The 19,833-nt window shown below is 38.2% G+C and overlaps 1 protein-coding gene across 5 annotated transcripts in view; it reads right to left on the reverse strand.

Annotated features, from left to right (window-relative positions):
- Window positions 1-19,007, reverse strand: part of LOC140121337 (uncharacterized) — a 31,884-nt gene extending 12,877 nt beyond the window's left edge. For 2 of the 5 annotated variants that reach the window (XM_072140775.1, XM_072140774.1), the window contains exons 1-2: window positions 7,562-7,737; window positions 658-987 (exon numbers count right to left, since the gene is read on the reverse strand). The gene's annotated coding sequence lies outside the window, so the exon portion shown is untranslated. Of the gene's footprint in view, window positions 1-657; window positions 988-7,561; window positions 7,738-18,941 lie in introns of those variants that run through there. The other 3 variants (XM_072140776.1, XM_072140773.1, XM_072140772.1) reach the window with 3 other exon arrangements.
- Between the last annotated feature and the right edge of the window lie 826 nt (window positions 19,008-19,833).

Here is a 19,833-nt window from a genome sequence, read left to right on the forward strand (position 1 = left end):
ATCCCCAGTGAGTCATGCATGGCCATTAAGTCTCTGTATGCCTGTAAGGGTGGCCTGAAAAAGCCAAAATCTCCACAAGCAGTTTAATTTCTGTAGTTAAACAATTGCTGCAGTTCAGCTCCGGACGTGCTGTGTTGAGGACACTGCTGCAGTTGATCACAAGCCTCAGCATTTGGACAGAGGTCCTCTCTGAGGCCTGTGATTGGCTGCATCGGTAACATACTCTCAAATGGCACTTTCCAAAAAAAACTATGTCCAGAGCTGAACTACTGAAACATAAGGATGGGGTCAGGCAACCACTTTATGTTTTAGAGCTCAATTGTTTAGAGTTTGGAAGTAGCTCAAAAAAGACTTATTAACAATCCTATAGAATAATTTTGAGAAATCTGCATTGCACCATTCCTTATTTGTTCCTCCTTAAATTCTGTGATGAATTACACTGAGATAATCCAATTCCCCTTGTCACTGGGGTGTGACCTACACATTTTAACGCATCAATATTTAATATGACAAGTTGTGCAGGTAGGAAACACACCCTACTGAAAAGGGTGGTGTGGTACTGGGTTCCTTTGGTCCAACAGGTAAAATTACTTTGAAGAAAGTTCTCTAGAATCTGTATTTTATGAAGAAAATATATTTTTCTAAAACAGACATTACCATTGGTGAGTTGATGGGTCTTCTTTCATCTGATTTTTTGGGGGTTTTTGTGAATAGAGTATATATATGAACACTGTAATACAAGTCAGGTTTCATACTTCACATGGGATCTTGAAATCACTACATGCTCCCAAAAGTTTGGCAGTAGCATTAAAACATCAGAACTGGGCTCCCTGAATGGACAGACATGGCATAGGAAATTAGGCTGTTGATCCTTTCTGAAGCCAATGAATTGTTGTCCTTCTTGAATTCCTTGGATAACCCCTTGAAGAGCCTAGTTTAATACGTTGACACAATAAATGGGTTTTATTGCTGTATGTCATCAGGGACCTAAATTACAAACATTTTAGATTTCAGTTCTTTGAATTTATAACTAATTTATAACTAAGTTGATTTGTACTTTTGTACCACTTCAATGTTGTGAGATGTACAGCAATAACATACTCAGACTTGTATGTATGTAGTCGTGATACGGGACCATTGCCTGTAGGCAGACATTGATGAGACAACTCAACATAAGTAACTTCAATGTTATTTGCTTTACTTGACTATGTGCAGGTTGGGGGTTTACTACGTTGTGTACATTACTGGTTTTATAGTTTCCTTTGAGTTATAGAATAACAGATAAAAACTAGTCCTAAGCCAACACCATATACTGTAACAATGCAATAACTGCAAATATTTCATTTTGCTCCTCTTGTATGCTCTAGAGTTTAATCATGACATAGAACTAATTTTATATGGAGCTCTGTATGGAAGTATTGTATATATCCAAAATAAAGCTGTTCTCTGAGTATTTAACATTTTATCAGTTGGGTTTTGACCTCCCAACTATTAGTCAGCTGCTTTGTCGATTTTGTCTCCAAATATGAAGAAACCCTTGAATTCCTATATCATATAGAGAAAAATTATGCTTCATGTCATGACCTATATCCTTCTATTTAAAGCCAATGACTAAATATATCCAAAACTGCTGGCACCGAATAAAATGGAGCCCTATGTAATTATAGAAAAATGTGCTTTACCGCTACGTAACTATTACACCACATGTATGCTTAAATAATATACTTACATAATTGTACCTCTGCATAGGTTTCAAGTTAAAAGGTTCCCATTAATTTTTATTTATAAGATACAGTATTATTACAAACCTCAAACCTATTCTGGCCACATTTGATGGTGCTATATGGATAAAGTATATTTGTTTTCTTTTTTTTATAATAAATTATATTGATTTTATTATTTTATTTTCATTTACTTTTGTCATCTATTGAAAAACTACAGACCTGATCTATGAGTGAAAACCTATGAAGACAGTGAACATTGTACTTAACTTGATTCCCCAATTGATTTGCATTAATATTACATTAAAGGTACCTTCTCTTCTAGCTGATGATAAAGGTAAGAGAAATATGCTGGGAAGGTTCTGAAGGTTTAGTTTCCTAATAAAAAGCTGAAATGGATTTAGGATGAATCAAATCATACCCAACCCAGACTTACCCAAATGCAGCATTTTTGGCAGTAGTCATAAAATATTTCCATCAAGCAATGATGGTTGGGGTCAAATATTGGTCAATATAGAGAGTTAACGCAAGTGACCTTGTACAATTTATAGAAAATAATAGTTCTAGTAAAAGTTATCAGTTCGTGAAATCACAGACACACCCCACCTAACATGTAGTCCAACAAGACTGACTTCTTTTCTTAAAAATGAAGCCAAATACTTCACATGCCAAGATACCTTGGTCGGAAAGTACAGGGCAATGGGTAAACAATGTATGAGGCAACATACAAATGAATTCACACTTTTACAAACTATTACTACATGTGTATTATATAAAAAGTAGAAAAGTATGAAAAGTCTGCACCTCGCAAACTGCATATAATGGATATAGATCTCATATGCCTCAACAATTGGATATAACAGATGCTATTTTCCAACAATTTTTTAAGATTGCACACCAATTTATTTTGTAGGGTTTGCATTTTTAAGACATTGAATGTCTGTTTTTCAATAACATTATTGGAACAGAGAAATGCAATTAAAGGCAGTTTTAGATCCTTTTCATGATGGACACCAACACCATCCAGCAGACCCTATTTTTACACATAGTAGCTGTCATAGTAGCTTTTTGGCCTTTTGAATCAAAAACAACCCATTTCACATGCCCTATTATATATAAGTGAGAGCAGTGTGAAACATACCATGAAGTGCATACCAGATTGTGGCCTGGAGGGTTGAACTATAAAAATATGAGATATGAAAACAAACCACAATTTCAGATTCCTTCTTGTTTGACAACTCAGCGTAACTAGACTCCATTATAAACCAGTGTGGCGTCTCAAGCAGCAGTGGCATCCACCATGCAATGAATCCACCTACATGTCATACATGTCCATCCATCACCGATTAAAACCACGACCCGTTGTATCCAACTTATCATGTTAGGCTGTATGTAAAGCAATGTAGTAGTATTAGCACTCACTGAGTTTAATTAACTCTTTATTGTACAAAGAGACGATATCTGTTTGGTAATGTTGGTATGGACTTGCCTGACAACATTCCTGACCTCTCTACTTCACTTATCAATCCAAGCAATGACTCTCCAGTGACATACATGCATTCTCACTTTCCACCCCCCTTCCTTGTCTCTGCATTGATCACATATTTGAGGCCTAACTATCACTAGTTACTCATCATTACCTAGATTGTGACACATATTTCATGTCCATTTTGGACATATCAGGCATTCTTGTGTATGTCACACCTAACATGGAATATTTCACATGGCTAAAACCTAGCCTTTATTTTGCATGTACACTGGGGTAAATAAGAACAGAACTATCAACTTATTTTCCAACCAAACATACACTATGTTGTACATTCTTTTAGGTGCAAACTGCTTGCATAGGCATTTTAGAAGTGCCTGCACCACATGTGTGTTGCACGCAATTGTTTTGTGGCACTAGTCTTCATGTGACACAAATTTCTGAACTGAAATGAAAGTTCTGGTGCTCAGATGGATTTAACATGCAAGTCCGGGTTGCACACCCCATGTTAAAGTTGCGCCCAAAAAAACAGTGTTGCACTCTTTTGGAGCAATGCAGGGAGCGCCAGGTTTATGAAGAATGTGCGCCAGTGGAGTTTGCACTGTTATTAGTAAATGTGTCCCATTATGTCTTATGTTTTGTCATATTAGAGACTCTGAATACTACTACTTTATTGCTGGTCGTCCATATTTACCTCATTTGGGGTTTTTGATAATAAGCAGTGCATGGGCGGTATCCTATAAGCAACCAGTAAGTTACACTATTTCCTATACTTATCAGATCTGTGTATAAGAATACATTTATAATTGGCTTCAGCACTAAATTCCTGCACATCAAAAATTCTTATTTAGCTCACATATTGCAATGGTGGATTATATATGAGTAGCGTGGATAGCATGGTCACCTTAGTCACAGACTAAGTATGTTGGCTGCACTATATAATGAGAAGGAAACCAGTCTGATATATTTATACAGGAGCCATTTAAGGACCTTCAAAGGTACTCAAGCCTCAGCAAAACTGTGCAAAAGTGATGGCAACCTGAAAGCATGTTAGAGGACATTTAATTGATGGTAGACGTGTCCTTTTAACCACTTCCGGAGGAACTATTTTCCTCAGGAATTCTTTTATTCTAACTGTATATGCAGAGATTTGAGCAATATAGAGTTCTACAAATTATGCTAATTAGTCTGGGGTGCTCCGGTTACATCACCAGAGCTCCTCAGAGTGACTTGTCTTATAATTTATTCAGTCCCCTGTTACAATACAAGCCCCGTCCGTCCACAGTGCTTCTATCGTAATGGAAAATTAATAAATAAGACGAGGTGCCCAAAGGTGCCCCAGACTGATTAGCATAATTTTTATAACTCCATATTGCCAAAATCTTGGCTTATAGAGTTATAATAAAAGAAATCCTGAGAAAAATAGTACCTCAGGAACTGGCTAGTAGGACACATCTAAGTTTAAAAATTCTTTCAAATTCTTTCAAAGGAAATCTACTACATGGATATAATATTGTACACCAAACACACTTACATGAGGTGTGTCTCCTGAAACAGCATGCATTCTTCCTTTAGCTTTTAATGGCATAGTTTTGGATCAAATCTTCTTTTAAAATTATGCAAATGAGCCTCAGGAGCTCCTGACTAAGTCATAGAAACTCCATCTGACGTCTCTTCTCTCTGGCTGGGGAAGGGTGTAAGGAAGTGAGTAGTAACGCCGCAGAGAGGCGCACAGAATTAGCAGAAGAGGGAGCCAGAAAGGGCCATTAGAAGATGGATTCTGTTTCAGGGGATACACAGCAGCGGTGCAGATGGTGTAAAATGATACATCTCTGTAGCAGATTTCCATTAAGCCAGGGGTGTGTTTGTCTATGTTTTCTATATGCTTATGAGAGTGGTTTTATTATTATACTGTATATGTGGGCACTGCACATTAGCATTTCTCTAGTCCTGTTAATTGTGCACTGCTCAATAACACTTCTCTTATATTTAGAGGCGGAACGACCATTGATGTACAAGAAGTAATCCCATTGGGCCGGAAACGTCATGAAGCCAAGAGGCCAATGGGGCTTTTATGGTACTTGTAAACTATGGGTAAAATGTTCATATACATCAGGTGATGCTGTGGAGATAAACTTTAGTGGTTGGATCTGCAACTTCCACTTCATTGTCTCAGCCAGGCCGGTCAGTGAGTCACCCAAACTCTGAAGAGTAGGAGGGGTGCAGGGAACAAAGCTGAAGCAACTAGTTGGGAAGAGTCTATATTTGATAGTAACGCTGACTGTTCCTGAAGACGGACATTTATGCTGGTCCAATCCTATGGACTACACACATTACACAGGAGCGGAGTCCTTGTATCATACTGATATATGATGCAAGGACTCCCTGCCTGACGACCAAACTGCAGCCACAGTACTGTGTCAGTTCTTACAATACCGGAGCTGCTGTTCGGCCAGCAGACAGAAAGTCCTTGCATCATATTTCTGTATGATCCAATGACTCCTGTACTGTGCAGTGTGCGCAGTCAGTGGTATTATACCAACATACAGGTCCTTTTCCACATTCATCTGCAGCCAGCCTTACTCCCCACATACATGCACCTATGGGGGCCCATACGTACACGCACAATAAGCAATCACATTATGGCCCCCATAGACATCACCCGGCCACAGTGTGGTGAACACGTCCTATATTTTGCCATAGAACGACATGGGAGTTTAGCTTTCAATGGAGATAATATGTATATGCCACTCCAAATTTATAAGGCTCATGCGGTTTTCAAAAGGCAGGAATCGGACTTTATCCGAGATTCCATTTCAAGCTATTTCTTTGGCTGTCTGTATTTCTGGTTAACAATTCCTTCATTTATATATCACACACAGATTACACAGAGCTTGCCAAATCTGTCCCTGTCCCTATGGGAAGGAACCCACGCAAACACAGAGAGAACATACAAACTCTTTGCAGATGTAAAGAGTCTGCTCCTTCTGGAATAGATATACTGGTTTGGCTTAATCCCACACCATGTTTTTAGACTTCTTGTAGGTCATACTTGGTGTTAAGGGGGCTGCCTTTCAGGGTAGCAAAAGGATTCATTGTTTTCCATTTAACACCTTGGAAAACTTATTTGCATTCTTCCCAGAATTCCCTAGTGGACCATCTATGGCCTTAAGTCTCCACACGCCTTTAAGGTTGCCTTAATTGGCAATCTCTCCTTAAGGAGAACAACTACTGTCTGACCCTAGTCAAACACAGATCACATCATGTTTAATCGCACATCATGTTTTTAGATTTCTTGTAGGTCATACTTGGTGTTAAGGGGGTGAAGGCCTGGGTGCCCACAGAAAGGGTTCTGAGTGCCACCTCTGGCATATAGGGCATTTAGAAAAATGTTAAGGTGATTCCTACGATGGATCTAATCACTCAAAAGCCTTAAAGGAAATCTACTATACTTGGTGTTAAGGGGGCTGCTTGCAAATGAATATGGCCTTAGAAGAAGTTGGTAACCCCCATTCAGATAAGATGCTTGAACAACCCTCGCAATAACCCCACCAGGTAAAATAATAACCACCCTACCCTCATCGGTGAAAATATAGAAGAATTTGGTACTTCATGTAACTGTTTCAGACTTAAAGGCTGACACGGAATATATTATCATGTTTCTGTGTTGATAGAATTCAATCCTTAAAATAAAGTCTCAATTATTTTATAAACTGGAGTGGAGAACCTACAGGACCTGTAATTATCAAGAACCCCGTTGAATGAATGGTCCAGGGCTCTGTGTTTACATTTATCTGTCGTATGTGTACAAATAATAATAATAAAATAATAATAATTATATATATATATATATATATATATATATATATATATATATATATATATATATATATATATATATACACACACATACACACACACATATATACTGGTAATGAACAACTGTAAGGTGTTTGCAGTGAAGCTCTATTGTTCATCCTTTTTCCCTTGTCAACCCAAAATTGATAAAATACAGTTGTCACAGGGAACACAAAATAATTTGTCTGGAGTTACACTTACAAGAAATGCCACTTCCGACTGACATTGAAATTCACACTTCCAGAACCTATTGCGGGGAATGCCTGTATACATGCAATATTTTAGCTGCCCCAACTAACAAAATGCCAGTTTGTAAGATATTATCTAAAACATCCTCAGAGAACATTTGTACATCACATTCAATATTTTATCTACATATACTATAATATATATCCAAATACAGATACAATCATCTACTCAGCTAAATCATATTAGGAGTAAATGAATTAAAAATGAATAATTTACTCTGCGTGAATATAGGTGTTTACATATTTACCTTTAAAAGATGCCCAAGGTGAAGTCTCTGGTGATCCTGACACAAGGGAATGAGCTGTTGTCACCTTTTACAATTGGGACTATACTTTAAAGAAGACAAACAAGTATTGCAAGCTGAAATATGCTGGGGCGGTGACAACTTTGTGACACAAAGGGATGGGCTGAAAAATATGAAGCAGGTCCCCAGTAAATTATATCAGTAACACATGCAAACGCAGAGATGTACACGGCGAAACTACACAAGTTACAAAGGAGTCACCAATGAGATGCACCTCTCCCTTATTCCGTACAGATCAGCCTGTGAAATTACCTGGTGAACGTTTCTTAATTTAGGACTGGGCTTGGCAACCACTAATATGACTTTCCTATTGAATTAATGTCAATCCATTTAGCTAGGGTGGTACACAGAAGAGATCCAGCTCCCATGCGAAAATCAAAACAGGTCTCTCTGTGATCCAGGATGACCCAAGATTTTACATGGTGTAGAGAAAAGCTATTTGGTTGGGTGGTTTTCATGTTTTTTACAATAACAATAGGTGTAAGGAGCAATGCACTTTTCTAAGTTTTTACCCAATCTTTTATGCAAGGAACACATATAAATCTGCTTCAAATCCCAGTAGAATGTACTTGATTTTTTACATATAACAAAAGATAGTAGTATTCAGGGTCTGTGAAAGCATCACAAGATACCTGCATATAGGATAGCTGCATCATTACTGGAAAGAGAATCCTTACATATAAGTTACTGCCACACAAGACGGAAATAATTGTGAAAAAAGGCAGAACATTTGAATAAATAGTTCCATTAAATGTAACAAATCAAGTAAAATACAGTACAAAAGGCAAACGTAGATTCGACACCGGCAGTTCTGAACTTCACTCTTTTCATGTGGATGCTAAGCTTACACCCTAATATATGTGTAGCCTATATATATTATATATATGGGTAATGTGGGTTTTAAGGACCAAGGAAAATTGGTAAACTTTTATTGTGTCTTTTTTAATGCTGGTGCCCTCGGATGTGGCAGAGGGGCCTTTGGGCATCTGTAGGCACAAGGACTCGGTTGATACTGCAACCTCTGCACTTCTAATAACTACAATAACACCACAGAGCCTGAGTGAAATAATCATTAGACATTAACATTCCTGCTCTTATTATCTTCAGTAAACAGAGTACACAGGTCACACAATTTCTATAGGACTACTGGAGACAGCCAAGCACTGGGCTACTGTATATCTGAATGGAATGTCCTTGTGCCTACAAGTGACCCCTGTTGTAAGGGTGTGGTCCCAGTTATATTCCTACTAATTATGTATTCCTACCCCTATTCCCCTCTGAATAAGGGATAAGTTGTATTCATGGACAAAACCCTTTAAAATATGCAAGTTACTGTATATTTTCCAACCACACTTCTACCTTTTACTTTTCAAGTACTGTAGCTGTAACTCCGAACTAACCCACGACTTACACAATTCTTACAATTCTGCACTACTTATTCACCTTGTAAATTATTCACCCTGGATGTATGCATTTATAAAAACACTTCTTGAAGATTTATGCATCCATCATAACTTGTTACAACGTGCTGTAGAAAATAGAGCAACTAAACATCAAATATTACTGAAGGCTTGTGGACCTATGGATTACGTGAAGAACTTCTGACTCAGGTTTCTTCTCATAGTTTTCCTATCAAAGACGTAACATATAGTAGCTGGTGTGCCTGCTAGGAGATCAGTATGAGTCTGATCACAGTCCTAGAGAACAGGACTGCCAAGTTCCTAATTGCAGCTGATACACTTGCGAATAGTCAACCCAAATTATAGTGAATGGGAAATACCAAAGTAGCCTGTGACTTCCATCAGATTGTGATGCTCCAGGCAGCATTGTGATCTAAGAGTGACTTTTTAAAGGGCTTATCCAGGGATATATTGTTTTTACACATCTGGCTGGTGGGGCTTTAAAAATAACAAAACTAACTATTCTTGTCAGATAGATTTAAAAATACATCTATTGATACCCTGGGGGTGGGGCAGGGGGTTACTTAAAAATCTTAAATAGAAACCCAAATTTTTATTGCAGATTCAGATTCCCCAGGAAAGGTTACATTCATTTGACCTAATTTGCCTGATGAAAGCCCGGTACGGGGTTGAAATGCTTTGCAAATTTCCAATAAAATTTTTATTAACGAGGCTCCTTCCACTCCTTGGACACACCAAGCCCGGTCCTTCTCCCTCCAACGGGTATTGTGCATTTCCACTGCGATTATCCAGGATCCTGGCCTGGGTCAAATATGGCTTTCTACTTGACTATTTTTCACCTGCCCTAAGGTGAGAGTAATTATCATTTTTTTTATTATCATCTCCTGCCATTCGTTATTATACCAGGGTAGCGTCTCTCTTTTGTGCTTGTTTCCTTCTGGCTGGACAAACGGATCACTCAGTCTGTCCCCACTCTCCAGGTACTCCATATCTATTCATTTGACCTAGATCTTTTTTTTAATTGAGGTGAAAAATGGTATTGTAATCGCCCAAAATGAAAATTTGGGCAAAAATGTTAAAAAGGGGATATTTCGATAAACATCAGATCCAAAATCTGAAAATATTCATATGCAATATTTTCCTTAAAGCTATCCAATGTTAAAAAATTTGAGAATTTTGAAGGCAACAAGAAAAATCCCCATCTTTAGAGGATGAGACATAAAGAGGACCTGTCACCCAAATTTTCAGCACTAGGAGCTGCTTACTAAGGTAAACCCTGGACCACCCCGCTCTCCATAGGCCGGTATTGACTGCAGCGCCAGGCGGCAGTCACCGCCCCTAGCCACGCCCCGCCCCCTCATGAATACGTTGGACAGCTTTGCGAGCTGTCCGACAATTACACTGTATCCCGCCACAGTGTTAGAGTGATTGCGTTACCGGAAACCTCCGGTAACGCCATCTAACACTGTGGCGTTTGTTCAAGCACTAGGAGCTGCTTACTGCCGAAAATTTGGGTGACACATCCTCTTTAAGTTACTCAAGCTTTCCAATGTGTGAGAGGCAAGGGGACTCACATCAAACCAGAAGCACAAAGACAACAGAAAACTAGTACAGTCCACCTCATTCTTCCTCGGTTACACTTACGGTAGTTTCTACAAAAAAAATTTGATCCCCCCCCACAAGGTCACTTTTAGTATCGTTTCATAGATTTTTAATAAACATCTGTCACATTTTTGTTTTATCTATCCAATGTGTATTTATTGAGGTATCCCTATGTTTGAATAATTTTTACCATTTATATTTTCGCTGATATTGAATCAATGTCATTTTTCCTTGAGAATCCTAATCCACAATAATAATAATAAAAAAAAAAAGTGGTTCCTATTAAAAAGATTTTAACGTTTCCTGCCCCAACCCCAGGGAGTAGAGGTAGGAGGCAGAGTTTGATATGATTGGGTAGATTGTGAAAAATATTTGACAAATATATTTTACATTTTTGGATCCAATGTGTATTTCCCAAAATATTTCACTGCCTCAACCTTTTTGTTACATCATGTATATATCATTCCCAAACAACCCTGTTAACACCTTAAAGGGAATCTTTCAGCAGTTCTCACCATACAAATTTGTAAACAGTGTTAAGTATTGGCCCTGGAAATCTGTGTAACCATACCTCTGTGTGTGTTGTTAGTAGCAGCGGGACTGTGAAAAATGCATGTATTGGATTGGATTTAGATGTGCACTAGTGTGTGATATATATTCAATGTACTGCTGTACACCTCCTCCCTGATGCTGTAGCAGGCTTCTTTTTGAATATTACACCTATTACTCAGGGAGGGGCTGTGCATAAGAAAATCGTACAAACGTGTGTGGAATTTATGTCCCGGCTTCCCCCCAAAAAAGATGACCTAATACATTTATATAAATGGAAAAATAAATGTTCTGGCATTTGGGAGGAGGGGAATAAGAAATGGAAATGCAAAAACAGAAAAGGGTGATATTATATTTTTTGACTAAAGTGAAAATTACAAGTGATATCACAACAGTGAACACAGATAGAAACACATTTATAAAGGCCCAACTAGTTACCTCATTGCTTGTGATGTTATTAAAGCTCATGTGACTATAAGCCACTTTGATGATACTGGTGATGACATTTAGAAATACAACCGTAATGGTGCAGTAGCATATAGATTCCATGTCACCAATGGCACCCTTGCAAAATCACTAGTTTAAAAAATGTGCTCTTTAATAGTTCATCAAAAAGCTCTAAAACATTAGAATCACTCAATTTGTGATTTGCAATAGAAATAGCAGTCATGCTATTTACTTGCTCCAAAATATTCTACACAGGGCCAGTATATAGAATATAGTGCAATGCTTAGATAATTACACTAACTATAATGTGGCATAAAATACTGCTACAGTGTCAAAGTTAACACTTTTAAGCCTTAGGCAGAGTAAAATACCTCAACTGTTTGGGCTTAGGTATTTATTATCCTTTTCTTCTTCATCATGAATATTTCTAGTTTTAGTACTTTACACACCTTTCCTCCAGGCTCCCTTTATTTCAACACGTCACTTCCACACAAATACATGGCACCACTTCATTATACGTTCAGGTCTTGGGGAACGGATATTCCAGGTATGCACAGGTTCCATCCTAAATCAATCACTGTCCTGACAGTGTAGCAGTAATGTATGCTATACTGGTTTCAAAGTCTGCTGCTATGGGGTCTTTGAAGAGAGGGGACCCAACACTGGTTGTTCATATCTCCTTTGCTATTGACACTTAAAAAATTAGCTAGAGGTTCATCAAAAGGCCTTTAAAGGGGAGAAAAACAAAAAGTACCGTATGTCTGTCTTGTCCAAATTTTGCCTTTAAAGCATCCCTGGCTCTTCTGTGGGGGTAAATGAAGGGTATTCTTCAGGTTTTTCTCAATGAATATAGGGATTAGGATCACATCATATTAAATTAGATTGAACCTTAGTTATACGTATTAAAGGGAACCTGTCAACAGATTTTATCCCATTATCCTTCTAGCTCCTTCAGATATCTCACCACAATATTATCTGAAAGTTTCCTGTGCAGCCTCTAAACTTGACGCATCTCAGGCAAATATGATGTTTCTATGTAACATGACTTTCTTGGTTTTTAAGGTAAGAATAAAAGAGTGAATTCTAGAAAGGACTTTTCATACCCTACCTGGGGAGATAGTTGTTTATTGGAGTAAAATCTGGAGACAGGGTCAATTTAACTGTTTCTTGGTATGACCTTGGTAAAATATACAAAATGTTGCTGACCTAATCATTTGTTTCAGGTATCATGTCATAACTGTAAATAACTAGTTTGTAAGGTACATCCATGCAGTACATCAGTATAAAGACATCATATTTTATGACAATCTACGTCAAAAACCAAGGAGGGAGGAGAAATAAATGACTGTAACATTCCCACAGTGATGAAGGAAATGTGTCTGTTCAGTCTGGTTACAATACAGTAGATATGCACGCCTAATTCATTTCTGAGATGGGTGTAATGGGACCGGCCTATTAATAGATGCAGCATTGTTAAAAGATCAGTTGACTCATGGTATAGTTCTAAAGACAATAATTGGTCTTCCTGAATATATTCTAAATTTGGGGTGTATACATTCATATGTATTAGGTTTCCATATATGGAGTTTGGATGTAACTTTTAAATCTTCTGATATCTCTTCTATGGAATGCATTGACTGATTTCATCTTCCAGTGATGCATACAACTAAATCTTGCTAGGATTTGTAACACAATGGGGCACATTTACTAAGGGCTTTGCGCCACACTTTAGTTGGACTTTTCATGTTTTTCATGTCTAAAACGGCTTGCACAGGTATTTAAGAAGTGTGGCGCACGCGACCCTTTTGCAGCGCAGTTGTACTGGCTTCCATGCGACACGGACACCGATTGATTTGGACCGAGCGCCGTATTTAAATTTCAAATTGTGCTGCATGTTAAAGGTGCACCACAAAAAAGATGGTGAACTCTGTTGGATCAGTGTGGGGAAGCGACACATTAATAGACGCAGCAATAATAGACGGATAATGCACTTTTAGTGCACTCCGGTGACTTTTAAGTAAATGTGCCCCAATGTTTATTAGAAACTTAAGAAACAAATACTGTAGACCTCGGGGTGCTGTGGGGTTGCCTCGGCAAAATCGAAGCCTATTAGGCCCAGATACAGGCTAGGTCTAATAGGCTTGACGGTAGTGTAAAACTGACAGATATAATACACTGCAGTACAGAAGTTATTTGCAGTGCAATTATAGAAGTGATCATTTTATCGCATATGTAAGTCTCCTACTGGGACATTTAAAAAAGTTAAATAAAATAATAAAAAAAGAACATAAATCACCATTTTACCTCTTCAAATAAACACAAAATGGGTGTCATGGAATTTGTAACAATCCAAGTTTAAATAATATGCAATTAATTTGCTTGTATAGTAAACTAAAAATGCAAAATAAAAAACTGTGACAAAAAGATAAATTTTTGTGCTTTGTATATTCCAAAGCATTAAAATAAAAAGCAATCAAAAATCGCAAAAAAACGATGTATATAAAAAAATCAAAGCTTTATTCATTTCTAAACTGAGAGAATGTATGACATACAATTAAAAACATCTAAAATATGTAATATACATATAATACAACTGGCGACCAGGGTGTAGGTCAACACAGTAATGCAAAATCACTCATTGGTGAAATTCCTCCCCCAAAAGGGTTAGTTATAGATTACAAAGTAGTCAAATCCTATATAGCCAACAATATCAAAAAGGTATCAAGTTAAGTCTCTATTTATACAAAGTCCAAGAAGGGGGCCAAAGAGTAAACAAAGAAATATTAAATTGTGCTGGAAAGTTTTTTGGTGTATTCCTAAAGTGCCAGTGATTAGAGCAAGTCATAGTTACTACAAGGTAGAAAGAAAGAGTATCCCAGAGCTTTCCTTCATAGTGCAATCTCGGTAACGAGGAGGACGACGATACACATGGGGAGCCCTCTACCCCTGCTTTTCCTCCCGCCTGTATGCTGGCCTCTTAGGAGTTTTTTTTTTAGGTTGCCGAGATTGCACTATAAAGGTTAAGAGGTGCATTATTTATTTGCGTTGTTCATGGAGTCAAACATTATTAACCTATTTTTGGCATTACTGGGTTATATAAAAATATTCTGTCAGAGGTTAAAATGCTGTCATTTTATGGGTATTAACTGTACCGACTAGCATCAGAGAGGACAAATTTTTGTCGAAGTAAACATTTTTGGAATGAAACTGACACAAGATGAAATGGTACCTGCTTATATATACGGTGTACATCAGTCCCTTAAACCAATAATATTTTGTGTCTTATATAAGAGTGGCTGGGCTGGGAGACCCATTGTTGCATAAGAAAAGAAATTACAGGTACTACCTTACTTGTAAAAACTAGTGTCACCTATAGACAGGTACCCTGTCAATAAATGTCCGACCTTTTCAAGAGCCTTTAAACATAACTAGGAATATCAGTTATTATGGCTAGTCATGTTTCAAGGCTCTTGAACATTGTTACAGGGTTGAACATTGTGTTAAAGAGTAGTCACCTGTGTCTGGTGCTAGAAATACTGTTATCTATTTGCATCTGATAAAAATGTAAGCTCCCTCATTGAATGTAAGCTCTTGCGAGCAGGGCCCTCACTCCTCGGGGCCCTCACTCCTATTGTTCCATATGAATGTTTGTACTGTAATGTAATATTATATTTGTATATGTCCCCTATGATTTATAAAGTGCTACGGAATTTGATGGCGCTATATAAATAAAGATTATTATTATTTATCTATAAAAAAAAACCTTGGCAGGCAGCTGATAACCAGTTCTTGTAATATAGAATAAATGGTAGTCCCAATTAAAATTTTACCCTGGCCATGTTCTCTACCTGGCATTGCAGTTCTGCCCTGTTGACTCACAGAAAATAGAGAATACAGAATCCATAGTCTTGCATTCCTACATATAAATATAGTGATATTTTCTCAGATTTATTGTGTAGTACCTGAAATAAATCACTATGGGAGACATGTCAAGACATTTTGTTACATATACTGCCGTTACCCAGAAACACATAAAATTATGTAATAAAGACTGAGAATACATTGTTAATAGATTACTCACCAACAATAAAAGCGCTAGAATAAGTATGCGAGAACTATGAGTTATATATTAAAAATTCAATGAATGCCGATGTATAACCCAGTAAAATAAAATACTCTGAAAATAACAAATTGTCTATGGTAAAATAAACAATGATTATACAGCATGAATATACATTTATTAATTACTCATTGAGGTCTACTGCTTGTAAACCACTTGTATTCAGTATATATAATACATGACAGTCTCTTTAAACAAAACAGGGTGGGTAAGGAGCACACAATGTATTCATATGTTATTACATCCATGTTATACATGTATCATTACCAGTGAAAATGTTGTGCACACCTTTAGGTTCTGTGGGTTTGTGAAAGCAGAATATGTTTTATACGTTTTATAATTTAAGTTCATAAAAGCAGCAGTCCCCTCTTCCTTTGTTTGGCACGCTGCTCAGAGGCAGTGTTGTCCAGGAGGGGCTTACACAGCCCTATGGCAGGCCCAAACATATATATGCCTTAAGTGAGCCATCTAACAATTCTAATTTTTTACACTGTGATCAGGGTGGGGGGCTCCTGCGTTGATGAATGTGGGTGACTAGTGAGTTGCTTTTTAAATTACATTAAAAAGGGATGGTTTTCAGTCTGTGGATATTGTTATGTAGTGGTAGTTGGCATTTTCCTAATCACTTTCATGAGGTAGTCATCTGTCCTACCTCCCAACTTCTACAGTACAGAAAGCACAAAAGATGTAGCACAAATAGTGTCTCTACACTAAACTCCCGCCTTTTCCCCACCTCTTACTCTATCCCACACAGTATAATATCCCCCTTAGTGCCTCCCATATTAACCCCCCCCCCCCAGGCAGCTCTCCCTTATATTACCCCCAGAAACTCCCCCGATAATTAGCTACCCCCTCTTAAGCCGCTCTCCTTTTTGCTGCCAAATAATCAAAGAAAATAATAAACACCAGGTACTTTTCTCTTTTCCTCTGTTGCTGTGTAGCCATTTATGCTTCACTAGGGGATTCTGGGAAATATGTAAAGACGTTTTCCTGGATGGTATAAGATAAACATGGCAGCCCCATTAACATCATGCATGACTTTTAGGAAACCTAATGACATGATGTGGGATTAAAGTCAAACCAGCATATCAATTCCATAAGCAACAGATTCCCAGTTGTAGAAAGCACTGTTTCGATGTGATTGTATCTCTTAAGTACAGCGTAGGGAACATGTTTAGCTTAACCCTAAACCATCCTTCAGTAATTCCCCCAATCTCTAACCCGATCTACAGTTTAGCCTCTCTGGAAAATCGACAATTAGATAGTGGGGCATGGAACAGCCTTTCCAGGAAGAAAGGTTACTCCAGGCCCCAGTAGCCTCTGCAATCCCTCCCTACCTGTACATGGCCAAATTGTTCTTGTGCACTGATGCTCGCGCCGGCACGGAAGCTGGAGCTGCTGTGCATGCGCAGAGCATGTCGGTCCGCCAGATTCAACCTGGCTACATGCATGTTGAGAGGAATCGCAGAGGCTATTGGGACATGGAGTAGCCTTTGCTCATTCTCCGCAGAGAGGCTACTCTACACCCTAGTAGCCTCTCTGGAAAATTAGCATATAAGATAAACTGTAGATTGGGTTAGGAACTGTTATAGAGATAGGAAAGCATAGTTTAGGGTTTAGGATATTAATGGAAACCTACCATCAGATATACCTGAATAGGTAGATACCAGATGGTAGGTTTCCTTTAAATATCAAGTACAGGCGGTCCCCTACTTAAGAACACTCGACTTACATACGACCCCTAGTTACAAACGGACCTCTGGGTATTGGTGATTTATTGTACTTTAGTCCTAGGCTACAATGATCAGCTGTAACAGTTATCAAATGAGTCTGTAATGAAGCTTTAGTGTTAATATTGATTCTTATGACAACCCAACATTTTTAAAATCCAATTGTTACAGAGACCAAAAAAGTTCTGGCTGGGATTACAATGATAAAATATACAGTTCCGACTTACATACAAACTCAACTTAAGAACAAACCTACAGACCCTATCTTGTATGTAACCCGGGGACTGCCTGTACACAATTTTTGTAAAGAAAAAGGTTGTCATAACAGGATGGTGGAAACGTCTTAGTGAATCAGACTATTACGTGTGTTATAAAAACATGACTGCTGAGTAACCAGACAACTGAGATGTTGGGATTATACTCATGAACTGTAGAACAGGAATACAATGCTGAATGCTGGGTTTATATACAAAAGCAAATGTCAAGAAAAGAAATGTGTCAACTGCATGAAACATCCACACTATCATAAGCCACATACATGAGCAGATAAGGCATGCTATGGAAAATCACATGAAATTTAGAGGTATATGTGAGTTTTAACAATAAGAGATGCATTATAACTTGTGCTTTAACAACATTTGTTTAAAAATTGGAACTTATGTATAAAATAGTCTGACATCCACTCTCTATAGTGCCCACATGTTCTATATCTTTTATTAATTTTTCTTTATTAATATTGAAATTTGGATTTCAATCCCACCAACATGTACACACCCAGACCCCTGGGTCTCTTTAAATTAGGGAAATTGTGGAATGAATGGTTGTGAGGTGAGGTTTTTGCTGTGATATCACATTCGCTTTATCATGGTATTCTCCACACTTGACCTTAATAAAGTAAAGGCCAGGCTAGTGTTAGCACAACCTAACTGAATTTCTAGTTTTATCATTCTGCATTGAAGCTATTCCCACTGATTATCAGATCAGATTATGCAGCTCATGGTGCCAAGAGAGAGATATGTTCACGTGGTTTATTTAAGCCAGAGGGCAGGGGAGCACTAGGTATGCGGCGCATGGACACCTGCAGTGTACCCTGAGCATTGTCTAAGCCTCACCCTAGATGAGGACAAGCAGTGTCTTGGTGAAGTGGCCATAGGGATCATTAGGCAGAGTACACAATAATAGCAAGAACAGGTGTAGAGAGTGTGTGTGAAGAGGTAGGTCACTTCTGCCATGCTTTACAGTCTGAGGAAGAAGATGAAACCTGAACGGGCACAGATGTTACACATACAAGTTCTGTAGGGCTCCTTGTTCGCAAGACTCTGCTTTACTGTATTGATTTTGCAAACTCAAATAAAGTGAAAATAGTGTCACGGTGATGGCCAGGAAGAAGTGCCCATAGTCACGTGGTGTCATAGAGCACATGAAGAACTTTGTCATACTGTAAGATGCCTTACCTTTAGAATGAGTTGTCTAAGTCCATGCCTTTGATTTGCCGTGGTCAAGAATTCTTCTGAAGACTGTGGTGCTGCTTCCCTAATGATAAAAGGGAAATTGATCTCAAATAACATGTTCTGTATTATTGCACTAGAAATACTATAGGTTCGGAGTAACCAAACTGGTAATTACAGAAGAAATTTGCATCACCCATGTACAACAAGTGTTGAGGTTCAAGTTTTCTGGTCATGATGTAGCGATACCTTTGATCTTTCTATTGACTTGCTGTGCCAAGTTATCTGCACTCTGACCATTGAAATCCAACAGAAGTAGTTATACAGTTTCTCTCACAACCTGTCACAGTAATGAACCATTTTTGCAGTTCACAATTTTAATAATTACATCACCTGGCCAAACTGTAAGACATGACGTGTGGGACAACCAATGTGCACATTTCATTAAGATGTGCGGCTACAAAAATGACATGAGTGACACTTCAAAGACCCTCTCCTAAAATATATCAGAAAGAGTCTTGTGGGTCATTTGTTTAAAGGAACTCTCCATTTAATAGGGGTGCACTATTCATGAGGCAAGTTGAGCCACTTGCAGAAGGGGGGGGGGCAGCATCAGGGTCAGTCACTTGCTACAAAGAAGGACTTGACACCTAAAAATAGTGAGACAGGGCAGGAGGAACCCACTTACCCCCCCCCCCCCCCAGAAAAAAAAGAGTCAACCCAATATATTACATCTGCAGTGGGTGCCGTTCTATAGCTCCAAAAAACTCCCGTCTGAATGTGCCACTGTATGCTTCTACTACATCCAATCTTTAAAGGCTTGTATGTCAGTTTTCTGGTGTACAAACATAAAGTAATCATGATTATTTGGGAACCTTTCCCCTTTATGCTACCTCCA

The sequence above is a fragment of the Engystomops pustulosus genome, chromosome 3 (assembly GCF_040894005.1).
Source record: "Engystomops pustulosus chromosome 3, aEngPut4.maternal, whole genome shotgun sequence".
NCBI lineage: Eukaryota > Metazoa > Chordata > Amphibia > Anura > Leptodactylidae > Engystomops > Engystomops pustulosus.